Source organism: Ammospiza caudacuta, chromosome 1 (assembly GCF_027887145.1).
Source record: "Ammospiza caudacuta isolate bAmmCau1 chromosome 1, bAmmCau1.pri, whole genome shotgun sequence".
Lineage (NCBI taxonomy): Eukaryota > Metazoa > Chordata > Aves > Passeriformes > Passerellidae > Ammospiza > Ammospiza caudacuta.
The window spans coordinates 121,322,270-121,345,571 of NC_080593.1; the positions used below are offsets into that span (position 1 = coordinate 121,322,270).

Sequence of the window (23,302 nt, forward strand, 5' to 3'; positions counted from 1 at the left end):
ATTCATCCATATATATTCCAAACGGGGATGGTCAAGTCAATTCTTTATCCCTCTGTCAAGAATAAGGAAACTCAACCTTTCCTGTGAGGACACTCTCAACCAAGCCCTTCACAAATATATTAAACATTTCATATACTTGCAGAATGAACACTGGAAGAGTCCGGTTGGAAAGGACCTTGGCAGGTCTCAGGTGGTGCTAAAGCTAGGCTATGAGATCAGATCCTGTGGCTCAGGACTTTATCCAGTTGCAACTTGAAAATCCCCAGAAGATATTAAGTGCACAGTGCACAGTGTCTTGGGCAACTTGTTCTGCTATTTGGCTTTGTTTCAGGGAAGAAGCTTGCTTTGATTTATATCCAGTCTTTCTTTTGTTTCAGCTTATGCCCCTTATCTCTTGTCTTCCTGCCATGCACTGCTGACTCCTGACAGAGCCTTGCTCTCTCTCTTTATAACTAATTACAGGCGCTGGGCAGCTGCTCTGAATCCCTCCCATGTCCAGCTAATCTCCAGGAGGAACAATGCCAGGTTCTCCCTGCAGGGCAAATGCTCCATCCCTAAAACATCTCGATAGCCCTGCACTGATCTTGCTCCGGTTCATCACAGCTGGTTTTGTACTGTAGGCCCAAAAAAATTGAGCATAGGTGCCATTTAATGAGCTCTGAGCAGATGGACTTCACGTCTGTCCTTGCTGAATTCCGTCAGGATCCTGATGGCTCATTGTTCCAGCCCACCTAGGTCCTTCTGTCAGTCCTGTCTTGAGGAGATCCATTGCTACCGCCAATTCAGTGTCCTTCGTTTAGTGACTGTTGCTTATCTTGCTTGAAACACTTGCCCTCAACTTGTTGTTTTCATTATCTTACTTTGAATTAAATTTTATTCTTGATTTTCATCCTGACTTCTCAGTTTCTGAGTAAACTGGGTATTTATAAAAAGCAGTATACTAAAGCAATTCACTCCAGCTTATGGTTTGCTTATGATACATGCAGTTGTTCTTAGCTCACTTTTAAATAGATCTTCCAGACACAGTGAACTGCAGGAGAAATATTTCTCCAAAATACATTCACATGAGAAGATGCTCTTCCTGGTTTTGGCCAGGTCTGTCATATAAGATCTTCTTCAAAGAGTATCTCAAATTCAGGTTTGCTGTGCAGTCCAACTGAACAGTGTTGAGGACTACTACTTAAAACATACAAACTAAAACTATACAAGATTTTTACTTTAAGTTTCATTTTCAGTATGGATTTTTATTGCCTTCTACAGAAGTTTGGGAAGACTTTGAGTGAACTTTTTGAGTCCTAAAATAGATAAATTTCAAACAACAGCATCCCACAGTCTGGAACCCTTATTATCATTGACATTAGCACTATTATTTCCCCTGAATATCTTGCTGCTTTACAGCTATGCTGCCTTTCCTCATCTTCATGTGGCTGGAACTTCTTCCCATCATTTATTGTTGATTCTCCATAATGGTGCTTCTTATATGTCTCTGTAACTTTAGAACTGACAATTATAACAATCTCATTTTAGTCCAATATGCATATATCCTATTGATGCATGTATTCTCCTTATGAAGTTATTTTAAAATTCTGTTTGTAGCCAGATGATGAGTTAACCAATAGAGCTGAATTTATCAACTTAAAATATAGGAAGTCCAAAGCCACACTAGTTTATTTGGTGTTAATTTTAGCCTGATCTCCACCTGAGTTCGTTCATACCTGCCCCCTTAAAAAGCCTCCTGCTCTCTGAGCTTAGCTACTTTGTGAATAGCACTGAACATTCAATTCATTCAATCCCAGGCATTTAATTGGGAACACTACTAACCTCTGGTAGTATTCTGGGAAATACCACTTCAATTTCTCCTGTTATAGGTATAAGAAAAAATATCTGAACCACTTTTTTTATTAAGAACTTTGTTTGGCATGTAAGAGAAGATCAATTGTTGACTCATCCATTATGCAAGTGATGTGACCACTTGCACCATTCATCCAATTCTTGAATATCTACAGTGGAATGCATGTTTTCTGGAACTCAGTCCACATCTGAGCCATCTTTGTCAGAGTTTCACAGTGTGAGGAAAGTGAAAGGAAATTCCACGGTTCTGTATAGGGTTGTGGTAAGGGAGAATACTTAATTAAGAGACTTTATAAGGTTTAGCATTAAAAAGACTCAAAATAACCTTAACTTGAGCAACATTTACTTTTTAAAACCTGGCTACTCTCCTGTTCTTTTTGACCTTTTTGCTGAATTGCGTTGCTAGCAAGTATGGTCGTATTCAGTTTTTATCCATGCTTTTCCACTATTCATTCCTTTGTAATTGGTCATAGGTAACCTGAATGTGATAGCGGTCATCACCACAAATCTGTAAATGTCTCTGAAACTCACAGCTTGTCTAGAGTGGCATTTATTGACTTTTTGCACCAGTGCAAACTTGCTTGTACTGATGCATTGAAACTGGCTCAGCATTCCTCAAATAAATGTGACAGGGAAGCCCTGCAGGCATGTGGTAAAGGTGTTCCTGTAGAAGGGACACACATGACCAGTCTATCTGAAGGAGGTTTCTAATTTCTTTAGCAGTGTTCTTTGCACCACAGGATCTTTGACCATACAATGGTTGAGCTCCTCCTGTAACTTCCTGAGGAGAATAAGTTGTCTATTCCTGAGCAGGATAATTTGGACATACAAGTTCTGACAAGGCAAAAGTGTCCTCCTTCTCACCAGCTTGTTTGGCCTAATCTTTGCTCAGCAAGATGATGGGTCTGAAATACTGTCTTAGGCAGACTCCTCACCTGTAGCTTGGAGTCTCAACACAGATCTTTATTCTGCACTGATCCTTGGTCTCTGATGCCTCAGAGAGATTTCAGAATCTGTCCTCCCAGCTCTTGCTCCTGTAATCTCCTGGAAATTAGAAGTCCCATTGTGAACAAAGATGAATGTGCTCCATGGAATCTCCTCACCTACTCTGCATCTTGATGCACATTGAAGTATTTTGAAATGGTAGTTTATATGCCAAGCTATGAACAAGAAGCACTGGGGAGCTCTCCCATCAGGATAGACCTCCTATTCTGCTGACTCTGTTAGAGGATTAGTAAACTTGTCCAGAGATAGGAATATAGAAAATGGAAGAGTTGGAAGAACTAATTTATTCATTTAATAGCAAATAAATTTCCAAAATTATGCATCAGAGCCTTGAGTTTCGCTGGTGAATTGATATTGTGTTACCCTATATATTGTGATATTAAGGGGGAAAATGCTGATAGCAATTTTCTGGCTGTAGACTTCAGGAAAAGATAACAATATACAATAGAAAAACTGGATGAAAGTAGACATGAATTTTTTTAAGATCTAAAATAGCTTTTATAGCTAGGAGTTTTCACAGTCCTTCATATTGCTGGAGAAATTCAAAAGATACATAGATGCTAAAAAAAGCCCTACTCGGAAGAGTAGACAATGTGGCTGAAGCTTGACTCTAATCTAATTTAGATTTTGTGAGTAGGATGTGGAAAAAATGGTCTTAGTAAGAGCTAGTTTCACCATCATGTTTTAATAAGGAAAGTGAATGTTTTTTCTGTGTGCACACGCGTGGGAGGCACAACAACAGAAGTAAATTCCTATATCTGAAGTGTTAGAATTTTAATGTAGCTTTCACTCTTTTGGACATACTTTGCTTCAGGAACTTCCCATTTTTAAGTTCATTATAAGGATATAAAAATAAACAAATTGCACACACATGAGAGAGGCAGAGCAAGCTATATTTCCCAGCCAATCCATGATTTTCTTCCCTCCATCTTTATTCTAGCTCTGTCAGTATAGCAACATAAAGTTTCAACAAAAGAGTATTTTTCTCCCTGAAGAGCAAAATTTGCTAGCACTCTTTATTATGTAATGTATTGAGAATGCAAAATGTCGGGTTACACTGATAAGTCACCTTTTTGACTTATAAAAATATATTCCCACTGATTACTAAAGCGGTGTTGCTTAAGGCTAATGGCATAATAGATAAAAATTCATCCCATAATTCTTTTAATCTCAGTAAATATATTGCAAATGTTTACTATCTATTGTGGCAACATAAAGCAGAAGTCATAATTAGCCTAAACAAAACAAATCATAGGAGAGTTTTAAAGTGTGTTTCCAATTTCAGAAGAAAAAAAACCTCATAGATTTTTCTTTTTTTTCTTTTGTCACATCTTGAATCAGACATCGGCAAATGTGTTTGTATGTGTGCATTTTCCCCAAAGCACTGAGAAGAATGTCGTGTGAGAATTATCTTTTCCATTCACAGTCATGCTGCTATTTGGTCACATTTCAATCCACTGAAAGAAAAAAAGAAGGTGGGGGAATTGAAAGCCCACCAGAACCGCTTAAATTATTTCGAACTTCAATGGTGCTGCAACCCTTAACAGAAGGCAGAGCTCAGTTGTGTCCATGGAACAGTTCCACATTTCTTAAAAAAAAAAAGAAAAAAGCTAATAAAAAATTTTAAAGCACAGACATTAACGAGCTAACACAAAAGATTTATTACTTGCATTTATTTTCTTTTCTGTCTTTTTCTAGTAAACTTCTGCATTTTCCAAATAAGAGAGGCAAATTTCCAGCAAGTAAGCTTCTTTTTCCCTCCTTCCTCACCTTCATGTTTCACTTTCCTCAATTGCTCCTTAAATTTTTTAATGAAGATCATCTTGCTTTTTGATTCATTGGTTGCAGTGGCATTGTTCTTTATGTTCAGAAGGCGATAAGGAGTGGTCAAGTTTTGGGTCACACTGACTTTGTTATTTTAAGCACTGAAATACAGGGAAAATCTGTTTTATAAGACCCCTGTGTTATTTTTCTGTCTGAAACAACCTTGTCAGCAGGTTGTGTTTCTTGCTAAACAAAAAGCTGTGTTTTGCTGCTGAAAAATCTGCCAGAACAGTAAGGCAGAGGAATATGTTCATATTTTATCAACCAAGAAAGTACACATTTAATTGAGGACTCATTAACCCTCATCAAGTCACATCTAAAAAATTTCCTGTTTCACCTCCCCCTTCATTTATTTTGAGTATTAGTTAATATTTTAAGTCTATTTTGTGGCTGCCAGGTCTTCCTGGACATCCCTTCAAATGCAAATTAATAGTTTTCTCCCCTCAGAATTGCATACAAGAAGCAGGGGAATGCTTTACATCCTGAAAAATTATAATGGTTGTATAGAAGTCTATGTCAAGGAGATTCTGTTGCCTTTCTGGTGTTTGTAAGATGACACATATTTTTTGCCCCTTTCCTTAGTGATTGATGGTACTGGAATAATGATAATGAGAATATCCCCAAAGTCTTAAGTTCTATTCAGAATTAGTACACTTGTGAGATGAAACCAATCATAGATGCATAGAATTATAGAATTCTATACTGGTTTGGGTTAGAAGGGACCTTATAGATTGTCTAGTTCCAAACTCTCTGCCATGGGCAGGGGCACCTTCCACAAGACCAGGTTGCCCAAGGCCCATCCAACCTGGCATTAAACACTTCCAGGGATGGGGCATACACAGCTTCTCTGGGCAACCTCTGCCAGGGCTTCACCACCTTCACACCACATAATCTCTTTCTAATATCTTATCTAAACCTACCCTCTTTCAGTTTGAAGCCTTTACTCCTTGTCCTGCCCCTACATGGCCCTGTAAAATGTTCCTTGCCAGCTTTTTTTAGGCCCCTTTTTGTTACTGAATGGCTTTTCTAAGGTTCTCTCAGAACCTTCTCTTCTGTGGGCTGAACAACCCCACCTCTCCAAGCCTGTCTACAGAGGAGAGGTGCTTCAGCCCTCTTCTCTGGGTGTGTTCCAACAGTTCAACATCCTTCTTGTGCTGGGGGTCCCAGAGCCCAATGGAACACTCCAGGTGAGGTCTCATGAGAGAGGAGTAGAGGGGAAGTAGAGGGGAAGAATCACCACCCCTCACCTGCTGGACACATTTCTTTTGATGCAGCCCAGGACACATTTGGCTTTCTGGGTTCAGGCACCATTACTGGATCATGTTGAGCTTCTTGTCAGCCAACACCCCCAATTCCTTCTACCCAGGGCTGCACTCATTCATTCTCTGCCCGTCTTGAGCTTGTGCCCAGGGGTGCCTCAACTGAGATGCAGCTCACCCAACTTGGCCTTGTTGAACTTCATGAGTTTTGCATGGACCCGCCTCTCAAGCCTGTCACAGTCCCACTGGGTGGCATGCCCACCTCCACGGTGTCAACTGCAGCACACAGCTTGGTGTGTTAGGCAAACCTGCTGAGGGTGCACTCCATCCCACTGTCCTTGTCACCAGCAAAGATGCTGAACTGTGCCAGCCTCAATACAGACCCCTGAGGGCACCATTTCCACTGCTCTTCTTGGGCATTGAGCCACTGACCTCAGCCCTTTGAGTGTGATCACCCAGCCAATTCTTTATCCAACAAGTTTTCAATCTATCAAATCCACACATTTCCAGTTTATAGACAAAGAGACATTGTCAAACATTTTGCACAAATTCAGATAGATTACGTCAGTTGCTATTACAATGCCATAATCCCTCTGGTGATATCAAGGAAGAAAAATCACAAGTTCTACATAAAGTAATAAGTTTATATTGAACTTAATATTTTTCTATTATTTTAGAGTGTTTATTATGTTTCTATTGCCTACTATGTTGGCTTTATTTTTTTTTTACTTCAATTCTCTTAATGTTCAAAATTTGGTTTTGTTTTCTACATTTATGATATAAAGCAGAATTTTTGCCTTTGTTCTTTTGAAGTTAAGAATTGTGTCTAGTTTTGTCACCAGCTAGCTAGCAAAGCACTGGGAAGCAGACTTGAATCCTGTAGACAGCATTTATTCACATTGTAGCAAAACAGATTCCTGCATCAGGCTACCAGTTTTTTCAAACATTCAACTGCTACTGTAATTTTTAGTTGTATCCACTAAAATAATGAAAAATTAAATTATTGAAGCCAGTTGTTTCAGGAGAACAAATATTTATGTAGCTTAATTTTATTTAATTCAAGTGGGTTACTCATGACTGCTAAAAGCAGTATTTACTCTTCAAAAAGGTGACAGCAAGTAGTTTTCTTCTGTACCTTCTCACCCAGAAATGTTCATCAGGGGTGATTTAATAACTGATGCTGAAATGCTTTTTGTATATGCAGTATATTGGTAGCAAGTCATCTTCAGCTGTAAGTGATCAAAAATATTTACAAATTAGTCTATGAGATAATCCTACTGAGTAATGAATATCTAAAAGCATATGAGATCAGTTATAACTGTGCTGTTTTGAATACAGAAATAGATGTTGTATTGATCTTCATAGGCTGATCCTTTTTTTTTAAAAAGTAGAAGTTTCCATTGTGATGACAATACTGCTGAATGAGTGCTGAAGTCAGTAAAGTTCATAAGTTGCTGATGTTTGGTGCCTTTTAACTACTCTATCTTCTCAATCTATTATGAGCAAGGCTAGATGGCCTGATAACAGTGCCAGGCAATGTGAGAACTCTGTGTACACTGAAGATCCCTTATATGTCAATAATGGAGTGCAGTTCTGAGAAATATTAAATTATATTATTTTCCAGAAATACCTCCTACTGCCTATTGAAGTCAATGAGAAAGACAAAGCCAGAAGAAAATTCAATGCTTGCATAAATTGTGGCTCCTCAGGCTGCTTTGCAATCATTCTTGTTGATAGTCCAGCAAAAAAGTAGTATTGGGTAACTGGATTTGGATTCTGCTGCCCATTTATTGTCATTTATTGGTGAAGTCCACCACCAAAATATTTTCTAGTTCATTCTGTTTTCAGTGACTTATATCTGCAATCATATTGCTCTTCTAACTTACATATAGAATATTTATACATATGGAAATGCACACTGAAATCACAGAGATGTCCACTGAAATAAAGTTGTTTCTGAGTGAAAAGGGAAACTGCTGCATGAGGTCATTCTTTGTTCACCATAGGTCTGAGGAGAAATGAACATGTCTTGGGCTGAGTCTGTAGGAAGATGTTTGGTAGGTCTGGTATTTTGCTGTTTTCTGAAAGACCTCCCTTCTGGCATGAAACTGAGTGTGTAAATTCAGGTCTGTCTGAGATGAAGTGAATCACACACAACACTCCCTGCAGTCCCTCAGGTCTTCCTTGGAGGCTTTGTGACAGTGCTTCTTTTGTGAAATTAAGTAAGAAGATTGCAGCCCCAGGAGATGGTTACAACCATGTATTACCATGTATTTCTGGAATTATTTGGAAATATGTCCCAGGTATGGAAAAAGTCCTGCACACAGAAACCTCTCCTATGTTTTATGGGTTATCTGTGTTATACAGGGAGGATTTCTCTCAGTGCCACACATGCATTTACATTCCCCCAAATTCCCAAACAATATGCCATCTGGCAGTATCTAAACTCCTGCTGTTCAAAGGCAGAAACAATAAATAATAATTTTATGTATTACAGTGTGCTGTAAGCCTTTCTCATCATGGGATGCTGTTAAGTTTCCATCTGTACTGCAGTTCGGAAATGTGTTGTGAGAGGGTTTCTGGCTGTATTAAGAATTTGTGTTAAGAATTTTGGTAGTAAATGATGCACAGAAACCTGAGGAATGAAAGTAGGAAAAGAAAAATTAAAATTCAAATGCAATTTCTTTAAACAGCAGTATTTCAAGCAAAAAATGAATCCTTTTTCCATAGAATAAAATTATGGTACAACCTCCTTTCAAAAGTTAAGTCATAATGGACTCTTTTGTACACCCACAGGAAAGCATTGTATTTTCATATGCTCATGAATGTGGAAAACAGCGATTTGGAAACTTTGACAATGGTAGTTACCATCTCCATATGCATTTTTCTGCTCTGCATGGACTTGTTAGTACTTAGGTAAATGGAAAGATTCCTGTTGATTACAGTGCTATTTGACTCTTCTACTATATGTCATTCAAGGGCTTATTTCATCATTACTCTGTTTCATCATCTAATATTACTCTTTTGTACGTATACATAAAGAGATTCCTAAAATCAGTGTTTCACCCCAGATGGTGCAATTAGGTGATTCTTGATTTTGTCTTATCATGTCCTTGAAACTAACATCTACAGTGCCTAGTAAGAAAAAAAAAATGTATATAAAAAAATCATCTATCTCTCTCAGTGACAGAGGGAGATATTTTTACAAATGAAAAAAAGAAATTTTCTTGTCCACGTGCAGTCAGCTTACTGACTGTGAACACAAATGATGTAAAGATGTTTTTTTAAGCATCTTCCCTCTGTTTAATTTGCTGTTCTAACCATTGTTTTCTTCATTAGCTTAGTTTCATCTTAATAATTTATTTTATTTTCTTTGCTATTACATTCTTGGCCATTAGAAAGCCCTTTCCTTCCAAAAAATTCTTTGCCCAATTTGTTTCCCATAACAACAACAATAATAGGGGAGAAAAATACTCCTTTTAATAGCAATTCAAGGGCCAAAATTCATCCTTTGGTACTTCTATGCAGTCATCCTTTCTGTGGGATTTGCACTCACGTTACTAAGGCTGAACATCTGGCCTTAGGCATCACAGCCCACCTCTCCATGTAGCTACAACAAGCAACAGTTACAAAACAGAGTGAGACCTCATTAATGTTTTAAAACTGAAGGAATAATATGCTTAATCATCTTGAATATTTGCATACCTATCCTTCCTTCACATTTTCTTATACTGTAGCTGATGGCTGATATTTCCTCACATCATGAGGCTTGGTCTAGCTAACAGGCTAAGTGGAAAAAACGTGTATGTCTTTTCTGAGTTCTTGGCCTTTCATTATAACACAGATTTTGCTGTGGGGAAAAAAAAATGTTCTAACTCTCCTGTTCATTCAACCAGCTCCTGTGGGAAGGGCCCTGGTGCACTCACCCATCCCTAGGGCTGGTCACCAAGAGTTATGGCACTCAGAAGGTTGGCAGAGCATTGCTGGCTCCTCTGATGTGGTCAAAGGGGAGCTTGTGTGGCCATTGGGACAGACGAGTTGTGTTGAGGGTCATTGACAGTGAGAGTGCCTTTCTTTAATCCCTCACCTCTTGGCCCAAGCAATATGACATGCTGAAAGGTGCTGAGGGTATCCAGAGAGAAAGACAAGGCTTCATTAGTTGTCCATAACTTTATATGACATTAATGGTGAGCAAAAATGTTCAATAGTAGCTAGTGACTATGTCAAAGAAACACTTCAGTCTGATTATCCTAGCAATTACTACCCTGCTAAAAAAAAATGGAAACCAAACAACAATAATAATACTTTATTAAAAGCTGGACAAACTAATCTTTCAAATAAAAGAGATCCAAAGCCACATATTATGTAATACAAGAATAACATTAATTTTTACTTCTGTAGTTATTTCATGCCTCTGTATTTTTTTAACACTAAGAGTGTTCAGCACAGATTATGAGCTTAAATTTTCAAGGTGAAATTGCAGAAGACCTACTGGCTTTCAAAGGCATTACTAAACTGAAAACATAACAGCACATTGGTTTGAATTTTGATTTATTAGGAAGCAGGCTTAACTGAACTTACTGATTGGAATCTAAATAAGTTTTGCTGGATTTCTGCTTTGCACCTGCAGAAGCACCTTTAGAGAGCTGTTGCCCTCTGTAGATACTGTATACTGCCTGTATAATCTTCTCAAGAAAATAATTAAATAAGAAAAATATTTGTTTATAAATGGAGAAAATTACAATACCAATATATTTTGCTGTAACTGCTCCCTGCTGAAATTTGAGACCATGGTCCCAGTGAAGTTTATGGGACAGCTCAAAAAAACATCAGTGTATGCAAAGTTTTTCTTACCCCAACAGTGCTGGGGTTTACTGCTAGAAGTAAAGTGATAGGTATAGTGATTTCTTTGGGATTTTTTCCTTTCAAAATATTATTAAGTTTATTGCTTAGAAATTGCTATAATTTATATTGGTTTGTTTATTTATTACAGAAAAAAAGGACTGAACTGAGAGTAGAAAAATAATGATAATATTTCTTTCTTGCATAAGAAAAAGGTAAGATTTAGAGGACCATAATACTGCAGGTATTTATTTATGGCATACTAATGACTATGAGGTAATTTGTTAAGTTCCCAAATACTGGCAGCTTTTGATTTAAACTTATTCAGACCTTCACAATCTTGGCTGCCTAAAAACTGATGATTTAAAATTCACAATCCCTTCCAATTAACTGAGACAATGAGTCTACTGTTTATGCCACTGTATTAACCTGTTCTGCATTAGAGAAGAAAAGGTTACATTTCATTTTGTAGCAGCATATTAGGCCTGTATGTATTTCAGGCTCCTCAGTTTTGATTTATACTATCTCCAGTTTGGGTTTATTGAAGGGAGAGTTCATTCTTTTTTTCCTCCCACTCCATTCCCTGGGAGCTATAAATGCCCCAGTTATCCTGGGAATTTTTTTTTTGGTCCCAGGTACCCAGCTGTGACTGAAATAATGCTCCCCATCTGTGTTCATTGTTTGCATTGATGGTGTCTGTGCAAGTCACCAGGGCTTTCCTAATAAGGTTCAGTTTGACCTTTCAGAAATTCTCAAATGAAGAATCTAAGTGCACTCACCAGCCTCAAAAGAGATAGACTTCTCTGCCACTGCCCTTACAAACAGCTGTAAGAGACAGTGAAGGATGAGTGTTCCAAAACCAAAGTCAGCCCTCTGAGCTGCTCAAGAGTGTGCAGGCACCGGGCAGCCAGGGGCTGGCTGTTCTTCCCAGAAGGGTGGTGCACCGGATGGAGACAGATCCCGGAGAAGGGGAGCAGACAGACTGACAGACAAAGAGACTTCACAACAGAGGAAGAGAAAGTCTAGAGAGATGCCCTCTAAACTGACAGGCTGATTTTTAGGCAGGAAAGCACTGCCTGGTGGTTTCAGTGCCCACGTGTTCAAGGTGAGGGCTTCAAGCTGCACGTGCCGACTTCTGGTGTGGTGACCCCTGGTTCTCCTCCTTTTTTGTGAGAGCACTGGAACTGGTGTGACAACACAAGGTGAAAGGAATAACCCACCTGAAAAATAATCTTGTTTGCTGGTTTTCTCTAATAATTTTGGCTGGCATGGTTAGCACTTGGAGAGATTGGTTCTCTCACCTGGCTCCGCTCAGCCCCAGGAGTGTTTGTGCTGACACAGGCAGGGGAGAATCGCTGCCAGGATGGTGGGGGAAGGTGGTGTCTCTTCTGTCAAAAGCTTGTGCCTAGTTGAGGCTGAAACTATGGCTCACATCAACAAAATATTTACTGTGTTCATGAAAATAAATGAAGCAAAGCTCTTTTTTTTCTGTCAGGAAACCTTCTGACTGAAGTCGCCTATGAGATCTGGAATCTTTATGGTAGCTTGGTTCAAAAGCAGAGAAAGTGGATACATACCAGTTGCTTTTTATCAAAGGAAGAAGAGCAAGGCATTCAGATTAATAAAGCAGATACTGGTAGCTACCTTTTGGATGCCTAAAGACAAAATGGAATAATTTGTGGTTAATTTATATATGATTTCAATATTATTTCATTTTAACAAAGGACAATGAACAATTATGAAAGCTAAGACAACTATCTCCAAAACAGAAATTTCAATTAAAATATTACAAATATTCTCAGAAAGTGTCCTGAAAAGTTACAGATTTTAGTGATGAACATCTAGATATTTGAACCAATCATTAGAAACTGGGTATATTAAGGCTCTAAGTTTCAATTATTTTAACTATAGCAACCTGCTAACTTGCAAGCAAGGTAATTATGTGTGATAAACTTGATTCTATAGAGTGATTCAGCAAAGTAAATAGGAATTCATAAGCTAAATTTTGCAAATAAATTCTAACCCCAGTATGAACTGAGCTTATGTTGCAACTGTGTGATTCCTAGTAGTTTATAAATATTATTGTGTTCTCCCCTTTTTGCAGGTTGTGCCCATAATAAACTCACTGAGCAAGACATATGGACTTCTATCCAATGCTATGAAAATTAACCAAGGCACATTAACTTCAGGAAATTTTCAAAGGTACAAAAATAATATGTGTATTCAGCAATTAATTTAGCCAAATAAGCCATCAGCTTGTGCTACATAGTTTAAGTATTATGTCAGGTCAATAATTAAGCTGTAGTAAATCTGGAGGTTCTATTCTGCCAAACTTTAAAGGCTCGAGACTATCCCAGGGACCCTTCACATTTTAGTAACCCAGTGAATGATTACACAGATAGCTTTTCAATCCGAGGTTTGCTACTATTAAATTTCTATTTTTTTAAGACATCCAGGAATTCTATGTTTTGTGGTTATTGAATAATATCCTGTGAAAAAATGTATGCTGTCTTGCTTTTATAAAAAGGAATATTTAATAGACTTCAGTTATATCAAGATAAAATGCAGTTTTCCTGTAGGGAAAGATATACATTAAGCAAAAATAATGGTTTGGAATTTTCCCTTGTTTATGTGAACATGACGATTATGAAAACATGAACCTAATCTCAGTGTATGCAGCTGGTCATGGTAAAGAAAAAGCATTTTGCAAGCTGTCTTATGTGACTCTGCCAAACCAATTCCAAAGTATCTGTGATAGTTCTGTGCTTTCAAGGTCTGGCTGACTTTTAGGTGGAACTCATAGCAAGTTGTGTGGTGACCTCGTGATGCGGGAATTATGGCAATAGACTCAGTATCAAATCATACATCTCAGCTTAACAAATAAAAATATAAAGCCACATGACAGAACACAGAGCAGGGAGTTTGAAATGCTCTGAGATTCATTTTTTCCCCCAGCTATATTATTTTCTGTCACCTCATTTACATAAAGTATTTCTGGTTAAACAATTTGCAAATGCATGTGATTTAATAGCAGGTATATGTGTGGCAGAGGTAAATTTGGACTTAAAATTAAGACATTGCTAGCAGTGAAAGACAGATGGTATACATCAAGTTTATTTCACATGCAAGTCTTTGAATGGAATTTTCTTGGAACCAGTAACTTTCTGACATGTTAGCTCATAGTTTATTTTAATTACAAAATATCTAAATTTCCAGATCTTCAAATAATGTTTCATAATTACTAGAATTAGCATAAGCTTATTCAATCTGCTTTATTTTCCCTCCAGATGTGTGGCTGCATAATGGTCCCATATAAAGCAGATATTATTTTCTTGCATGCAGCATATCAGAATATCCACACTTTCCTATACCAGTGATCTAGTAATTAACTTAATTTCCAATTTAATTTTCTCCAGCTTTATCTAAATTTTTACTACATTTATCTGTAGGTTTATCTATAATTTTCCTACGTTGCTTTTGAAGAGGTTAACCAGACTAAGGCCAAGAAAATGCATGCCACAGATTTCCACAGAAGTGGAGGTTATGAATAATATGATATAAATGAGTGCTCTTGATTTTGAGAGAGAATGGATTGGATTATTATTTGCCATACCTTCCAGTCCTATTCAATGAAATGACAAGTGATCATTTTGGTCGTGTTCCCAGTCTACCAAAGGCAGGAAGCCCAAATAATCTTAAGAAGGATGTTATATTGGAAGAATTCCAAGAATTTTTGGAGATCCAAAGGTTAATTTTTACTTTTTTTAGAGCTTGAACATTTTTTTATCTAACGTGAAACTTCAGTGGTTCACTCTTCATTGACTACATTATCTGCTGCTCTAGAGTGATTTTACAAGTTTATAAACATACCTTTTCTCTACAGATTTAGGGTCATAGTGAACCTCTCACTGTGAATGTACAGAAATGTAATTCACATTTGTCAGTATTAGGAATGCCTTTAGAATATTTATTATAAAATAAAGTGTTATCACTTGCACCATGGATAAAATAGTTGGGGAGTTCCAAGAAAAATGTAAAGGCAACTTTTTGACCTGAAGCTTAAAAATCATTTCTCTTATGTATATGATCTATTAATGACACACTCAGTGCAAAGACTTTTCTGGCACATTATCCACTAACATTCCACAATCCAACTTCAGTTAAGCTGAATTGTACTGAACCCTGGGGGTCAGATTTTTAGAAATGCAGTTTCATTACTGCCCACACATGTATCCCAGTTCCAGCTCCAAATATACACACAGGGTTCCCAGTTTATTTTTGGGAAGTGAAAGAGCTTGAAATACCCATTTCAGTCCACCTGAAATGAGCATGATCCTGAAATGAGAGCTGGAGAAGCTTGCATGTTACAAGACTTAAGAGAGTGAATCTGTATGAGGTCAAGAGTATGGGGCTGACCAGCAGTGTCTCCAAGAGAAACCCAGGTAGATGGTCAGATGGGTCTCACAGAATAGTTCAGAAAAATCCCAACAGGCAGTAGTTTGCTAGGAGAGGTTGGGAAGCTGAGGAACAGACACATAGAACATTAGAGCATGTAACATTTTCTTGCAGGTCAGTGCATCACCCTTCATTTTACTGTGTGCACACTGAGGGGGGCCCATCAGCAAGATATTGCTGAGAGTCCTGCCTGCAGGTGTACAGCAGAGCTACTGTCCTTTTTTAGGGCTCCTTTTTCTGTGCTGTGATGCTTCATTTTTATTTGTCTACACAGGATGCAGCCAAGTTGTGCTGAATCTGTAATAAGCTTTTCTCTAGCCAGAATTTTGTCAAGTGTTCTCCTTGTCTAGAGGCTTTTTCTTTCTCTCCTGCTAAAAGGTCACAAGGAAATACTCATCAAAAATAGGGAGGTTCTTTAGGAAAAGTCCTCTAACACATACAGAGAGGTGCATCTCTGTATTGTGTGCCTATACAAGTTCAGACATGCACCCACAAAAAGATTATCTGCCAACAAGCCTGACAAGAAACTAGTCACTTCTGCATACCCCTGTGTGATCTCTACCACCAGTGACTTTAGTTCTCTGAGTACCATATTCCACTTTTGCCAATAAAACTGATTCTTTTTCCTCTCTTGTTGTCAAGTTTCTCAGTTAAGAAAAGTGGATTATGTAGAAGAGGATTATTATCTGAAAGGCAAGGAGGAGTGGTAAATAATTTCTAACTACAATACTTATAGCTGAAAAAATTAGATATTAGAAAATTGCACAAATTTGCCCCTTCTTTTCCTCTACATTTTGTGACTTTCTTGCCTACATCATATTTCTGTTCTGACCTGGGTAAACAAGAGCCTTTTCCATTTGGTTTTCTTTCCCATCACACTCTCACACATAAGCCTTTCCCATGTTTCTCTATATACACTGTTGACTAAGATCTAGAGGGAGTTTTTTTACAGACTGTCAATACAGTAGAAAGTCTGTGATCTCAGAGCTTTCCCTTTAGAAGCTGTGAAAATGAAGATTCTTGGCTTCATTTTTAGTATATCTGTAACCTACCACATGTCACTTAACTTGTTTGCCTTTGTGGCTGCTCATCCCTATTAAATTAGTTCACACCAGTAGAGCTGCAAAGAGAAAGGATGAGGTTTTTCTCCTTCGTTTCCTCCTGCTACTTAGTGGGAAGGGGTTCTCAGCTGCTGGTTATGTTGCTTCACTGGTTTCCTTGCTGGTGAGTTTCTCTGCGCCACATGCCTTAATGAGGAACAGGCGGTCAGCAGTTCCATGGGCAGCGTGCTCAGAGCGTGCTCGGGAAAGGAGACACGGGCAGGAGTAAAAGAGATCCAAAGAGCTTCCCTTCCAACCTGCCCCAAAAGGAAGGCAGGAACTTTTTTTCTAAGTTTACTCTTAGGATTTCAAGAGCAAGCTGTCAAATTGCTAGTCTCTGGAAGTATTTATGAACCTTTTCCTGCATTTAGGTGGTGGGTTTTTTTCCTTGCAAGAGCCAAGTCACTTCCTTCCTGTCCAGTATCAGTCATTACTTACTGGAGAAATGTAACCATGCAAGGGCACCAAAATAAAACATGCATGGTCTGATAAAAATAATATTTCATGTAAGAAATGTTTTTAAGGTGGATATTGTAGAAGAATTGTATGTGTCATTATTTCCTCTACCTCCTCCCAAAGATTTCCCATCAGATGAACCTTTAAAAACTGTGATTTTTTTCAACCATTCTCTTCTACTGCCAGTAACTTGATCCAAAAGTATCTCAACATTTTTCTTACGAAAATGCAAAGTTGCCCTAGTTGGATTTTAATTGTTATAGAATCATAGTCATAGAATGGTTTGGGTTGGAACACATCTTAAAGACCATCTAGATCCAAATCCCCACCCTGGGCTGGAGCACCCTCCACTAGACCTTAATGCCCCATCCAAGCTGGCCTTGAACTTTTCCAGAGACAGGGCATCCACAGCTTCTCTGGGTGACGTGTTCTAGTGCCTCACCATCCTCAGAGAGAAGAATTTCTTCCTAATATCTAACTTAAATTGATCCTTATGTCTTTTAAAGCCATCCCCTACATGGCCTTGTAAAATGTCCCCCTCCTGTTCTTCAGTACTAAAAGGCTGCCCTAAGGCCTCCCTGGAACATTTTCTTTTCCAGGTTGAACAATCCCAACTGTTTCAGCCTGTCTTCAGAGGAGAGGTGCTCCAGCCCTCTCATCATCTTAATGGCCCTCCTGTGGATATGCTTCAACAGCTCCATGTCCTTCTGGTGCTGGGAACGCCAAGAGCTGGATGCAGCACTCCAAGTGGGGTCTCACGAGAGTGGAGTGGAGGGGTGAAATCACCTCCCTCGACAGGCTGGCCACTCTCTTTGTCAGTGGCCAGCATGTTGGCTTTCTGGGCTCAAAGTGCACATTGCTGGGTTATGCTGAACTTCTTGCCAACCGAGTCTTTACCTCAGGGCTGCTCTCAATCCTTTCTCTGCCCAGTCCATATTTGTGCTTGATTCACATGCAGGACCTTGCACTTGGCCTTGTTTGTCTTCATGAGGTTCATATGGGAACTAGATCACATAGTATAGTCTGGGAAAGAAAGAAAGAAAAGAATACTAGAAAGGAAACTCTTTTGTGACGTTACACATTAGACCAAAATGACAAAAGAAAACTGTTAAAGCAAAAGCATGCAAACAGGCAGAACTGCCTAATGTCACGTAAGTGGTGAGATAAAGTAATATTAAAACTGTAAATGCTTTTTGAGTGGGGTACATGGGTATATGGGTAACATTTTTTGTTAGTGAGAAAAGTATTTGGACACGTGTTTATATATGTGCTATTGACATAGCAATGAAGCAGCTTACTGACTCAGGGCCAAGAAACAGTGATGGTAAAACTTTCCAGCATTTGTAGTTGCCTTGCAGTTTTACATAAGACATCATTCCTTATTGTTGCCTCAAGTTGTAATCATTTTCCCCACTGCCTCCTTACTTCTGGGGAAGAATTCAACCATGTTTCACACTTTATTCCTCATGTGGAAGAAAAATTCATGGGTTTCCAGCCAGTTTTGTGATTCCTAATATACAGGAATGTGTACAGAGGAGAGAGAGGTGTTTGTAAGAGACTCCCTATATAAGATATCATCCCCTTCTCAGCTTCTTTGGTGTGACATTGCAGTGAGAAAACTGACGCCCTAGTTAATTGGATAAGCTGGTATTTAGAGGAATCTAGTCCCACCTTCTTGCTCTGGGCAAGACTTTCTGTGTGACAGCACCATGGCCAATGCCCCAGGGAAAACATTGCTTCACCACCTCTCAGGACAGACACATTTAAGATTGTGAAGTGCTTGGGTAAGGCAGTAGTGGGATGCTCATAAATGCCACAGAGAAATCCCAGGCTCCATGGCTCAACAGCCGTGTATCACATTTATTTCCAGGAGCTGATCCTGGAAGCTGCAGGCCACAACAGTTCCCACTGAAGGCTTTCCCTGACCCCTCAGTGATCAGAGATTCTATGGGATTTTGAAATCCTGTGAGATGTAAGTTAAGATGACTAAGGTAATAAAATACAAACACTGATTAACAAAGCAGGTCTTTATAGCCATTAAATTTATATTTATAAATAGCCATAGACATGACTGAGTGACAATGTTCAACCATGCAACAAATTAAAAGCAAATAAAGATATGATGACACAGTAATTGTAACTGAATTGAAAACATTCTTTTCCAGCATTTTTAGATTCTTATACACACATTAACTTTTTCTTTTAGGTAGCAGGCCTCCCCTACTTCATAGTTTAAATAGTACCAAATTAAACCATCGTGTACGCTGTGTGTTCCTGAATTTTTAAAGCTCCACATGACTATTGAAATAATCCAGACAACAAAAGAAAACAGTTTTTCTGTGAAAAGTTAGACTTTGAATTTCATTTGTGATTCAGATAAATTCATAAATATCCCCATGGCCATGATGCCATGGAAGTGGTGAACTGTGTTTGCAAAGGCTAATGCTTAGGTTACACTTAAAATTCCAGAAGGATTATATCCTGCCGTGTTCAAAACATAGTGGCTGTATTTTATGCCTCAAGGTACCCAACAGGATCATGATGAACTTTTAACCATATAAAAGAAAATGTGCATTTTAAAAATATTTTGGGGTGGAAGTGGTGATTTTTATTTTTTCTTCTATCTCGTACCAGCTGCTATTGTACCAACTTAAGAATGCATGATCTGATTCTCAGGTGCATGGCAATTTTTGGCTGGGTCTGGTGAGAAAAGTCTCTGTTGAGATTTTTCTTCCAATCTGAGTATTGTATCACACACACAACATAGGTTGGCATTAAAATAAAGAGAAGGTAAAGTGAAGCATGGTGCTGAAATACAGCATTAACAAAGATCTAACTATTAACTCACAGGCTATTAACTAGAATAGACAATACAGCAATGCTTATAGGTAGAAAAAATGGTGGTAAGAGAGAGCTGAGTGGATCTGTCTCATTCCAGGAATATATGAAAGGTAGAACAGCTCTACTGACTTCTGAAAATTTTGTGGTGATACTTATTAATGTGCAACTCTGTCATAAGACCAATATCATAAAGGTTCCATGTCTTCTGTGGTTCATGGTGGTTACAATGACCCTGTTAAAGCTATTCAGCTTCTGCAAGCAAGTTTACAAACATAACCTCTATCTTAGAAATCCCTATTGCTAAAGGTAGATGGGCTACACTAGATACATTTCTGTAGAAAAAGTTTTCTGCCTCCAAATTTTAGATGTCCTGTATAGAGTTATTCATTCGATTATCACCATTGTAGCAGCTGAATGAGACAACTATCTTTGGAATACTTCTCTTCTGGTTTTGCTCTTGCATTAGTTCTAAATTTGCTATTCATCAAGTAAAATTGCTGAGTAAGAAAGCATCACTTTGCAAGTTGAATTTTCAGTGCAGTATAATAGTTAATGTGCATTCTTGATCTGTATATTGAATAATGAAAAAGTAGTTCTATTGATCAGTTTTAAAATCCAAACTTGAAATGAGTGCACTTTCTGTCTAAAAATGGCATAAGAAATTTCTGGCTCTGATGTTTCACTGTCTATTTTTTTGTTTTGGTTTGTGGTTCTTTTTTTTCTTTTTGTAGACATGTCCTTTCTGTAAATACAAATAAAGTAAAACATTTTCATGTTGCACTGTTACTTCACAATATGAAGAAAACAAGAGTGATCATTTCACCCATCATTGAAATGCAGCCATTTCAGTCATGTGTCATTTTATGGATGCTAGCAAACTAAACAAGGGGTTAATGAGCTCTAGAATAATATATGCTGTTAAAACTGCAGAGAAAACTCAAAAACCGTTTCAATAAAGGGAGATGTTTGACCTGCTTCAAGCTATAAAAGAAAATGTGTGATTCTCCTAAGTCCACAAACCCTAGATTAATGTTAGTGTCAAACTGACTCTGTGTTAAGCTCATTTGATATACCTCTGGGCTATAAGATGTTACTTTGCCAGCAGCAAAGGTCACATGTTTTCAGGTACTGACAGTGCAAGTAATGACAAGTTGTTTCTGTCTTTGAGTGGTTCAGGGTCTTTTTAGCTTTCATTCAATGAATTTGGCAAAGTGTAGCCTCTGCCCAAGAGGGCCCTGTGCCTTTGAGCATACAGCTGAGGGAATTATTAAACCTCCAGCTCTGAAATCTATAGCCTCATTTAGTTCAGACCTCCCAAAGGAATGTTTATGCCCTTAGCTAAATAGCAAACAATTTTTACATGGGTGGAAAATTTCTTCTTGATCAAAAAAAGAAAGAGAAAGAATCATTTATATATTTAGCCCTAAGAACATTTTTTTAAAAATACGTTTAGGTATGGTAGGTCAAACTAGACTTACAATTACGGTTATAGAAAACAAGAGCTTTTGTGAAACTTTGTGAGCACCAGTCTTAAGGAAGGAAGCCTGATCAAATAGCTGAAACTCAGGAGCAGAGCTGAAGTGCTGCTTTCCTGGCTCCTTCCTGGGTTGTTGAGTGACAAAATAAGTCGTGTAACAATACCAAGATTTACACAATGTTGTGAGTCATCTCTAACAGGTAATCAGAAAATACATTAAGCCACTCAGTTGGGAGCTCGAAACTTCCCAAACAGTCACAGAGTACACATGACTTCTCCTGTGCCTTGCAGTGGTGAAGAGTGCTTTGAGAAAAGTTTTGTTCTCTGAGGCAAAGGGCAATAAAGGGAGTTTAGGTTAGAATGCTCTGGGAACATAATTTGCTAAGTATTATCTGACACCTACAAGCTGTGGGGTAGGTTTTTTCCCTCCCAGCATGAGATCTGAGCAAGGGGAAATGATAACAGCTTGTAGTGGATGACAAGGGCTTGGATACCCCAGATAGCTGTCTCTTGCACAAACACAGATACAGTCAGTCTTCTCTGAGAAACAGATGCTTGGAGCCTGAAGTCATGTCCTTCCTCAGTCTCAGTGCTTGCTCTTTGCCTCTTTCTACATTATCCCAAAATTTTTGTTTGATGAGAAGCAGAAACGTCTCAAAAATGCCAGCAGCCCATCATCACATCAAGAGATCTAACCTGCAGAACTAAGGCCCCCCACTTAGCATATGGATCTTACCAGGACCAGCTTTCCTAGGAGAGGTGTATTTAACCTCTCGTCACCATTGCCTGGTGACTGAGGAACACTCCTGGGATGGGGCTGGATCTCCAGATCTCTTCATGAAGAGGAACCCTTGAAACTGAGACTTCCAGTTTCTGATGGATCCCCAGCATCCCATGAATATTCCATGAACAGTGTGTGCCTCACAAATAGGAGTCCTTTAGAGAATTATGCCTGTTTTGCATCTCCCAAACAGCTTTAGCTAAAAGGCAGGATCTCAAGCAATTAGTGCAACATAGACAGGGTGACAACTGAGCAGACCCAGAAGCCCAGCATTAGGTCTCCAAAGAACTTGAGGTATCTTGAGCTGTGCAGCACGATAGGTATGGATTATTTTAATTGCTCTTGTGAAGTTAAGCCCCTGAGTTTCTCTGAAAGGGCAATGATGTGATTTGTGGCATACTTGCTGAAAAGCACATTGGTTCATGCTGTAGTGACCCAAGTACCAACAGAGATTGTTAATTTGTTTGTATATGTTTCACAGTTCCTAGAAGTGCCTATAAAGGATTTAATTGAACCTGATTAGCTTAATCAGCACAGATCTGTACATGGACATGCCTTTCTCACATCTGTGCCATTTGTTTCACTGCCTCCTTTCTCTTTTTCCTTTAGTCACAGTTTTTCTTAACAAAGTTTACATAACTTTAAAATCCATAGACTTTTCTCTGGGTATTTTCCTTTTTATTCTCCTTTTAGTTGCATTTTTTATCTCTGTAGAAAGTTGCAGAAGGTGTAAAACTGGCAAAAAGAAATATAAGGAGCAAAAAGATGAGACTAAGTACCTGAAAATGGAATATAGTTTGCCCTCAAGCTTTTCACGGCAAAATTTGGGATCTGGACATTTCCCTGAGTGTGTTTAGGACAGCTGAGCAGAGAAAGGGGAACAGACCATCATCGAGTATGTTGATGTATTAGGCTTCGGGAGAAAGTAAAAAAATATTAGAGGACAAAGCTGGCCATGCTTCCCCTCACAGTAACATTGGGTACTCAGGCACAACTTCCCTAAAGCAAAAGGAAAAGCATTAAAAAATATTTTTAGTACTGCTTTGTCAGTGTCACTCTTCCAAAGGCAACAGCATTTTATTTGTTTGCATTGACAAAATTCAGGGTTACAATTTTTTCTTCTGAACACAAGCCTATATTTTTCATCTGAACTTCAGATTGCAAAACATTAATTTTTTTTCCTCCCTTTATGAGAAAATAAGTGTACTACACTTTAAATGCATGCATAAGAAAGGAACGTAAAACATGTATGTGTATGTGCACCTGTAAGGAGATGTCGATGAAGACATAGGTGTCACTTCTAGCCTTGTGACAATCACTTTTTCCCCAGACACAAGCTGGGAAATCATGAAAATGTATGAAACTGTCCCCACTGTGACTATTTAATCTTCTTCCTCTTCTTCTGTCACTT

General features: G+C 38.4%; 1 protein-coding gene across 1 annotated transcript in view; it reads left to right on the forward strand.

Annotated features, from left to right (window-relative positions):
• Window positions 1–23,302, forward strand: part of SULF1 (sulfatase 1) — a 122,869-nt gene that overhangs the window by 11,931 nt on the left and 87,636 nt on the right. Inside the window, exon 3 of the mRNA XM_058800904.1 lies at window positions 12,886–12,983. The gene's annotated coding sequence lies outside the window, so the exon portion shown is untranslated. The remainder of the gene's footprint in view (window positions 1–12,885; window positions 12,984–23,302) is intronic.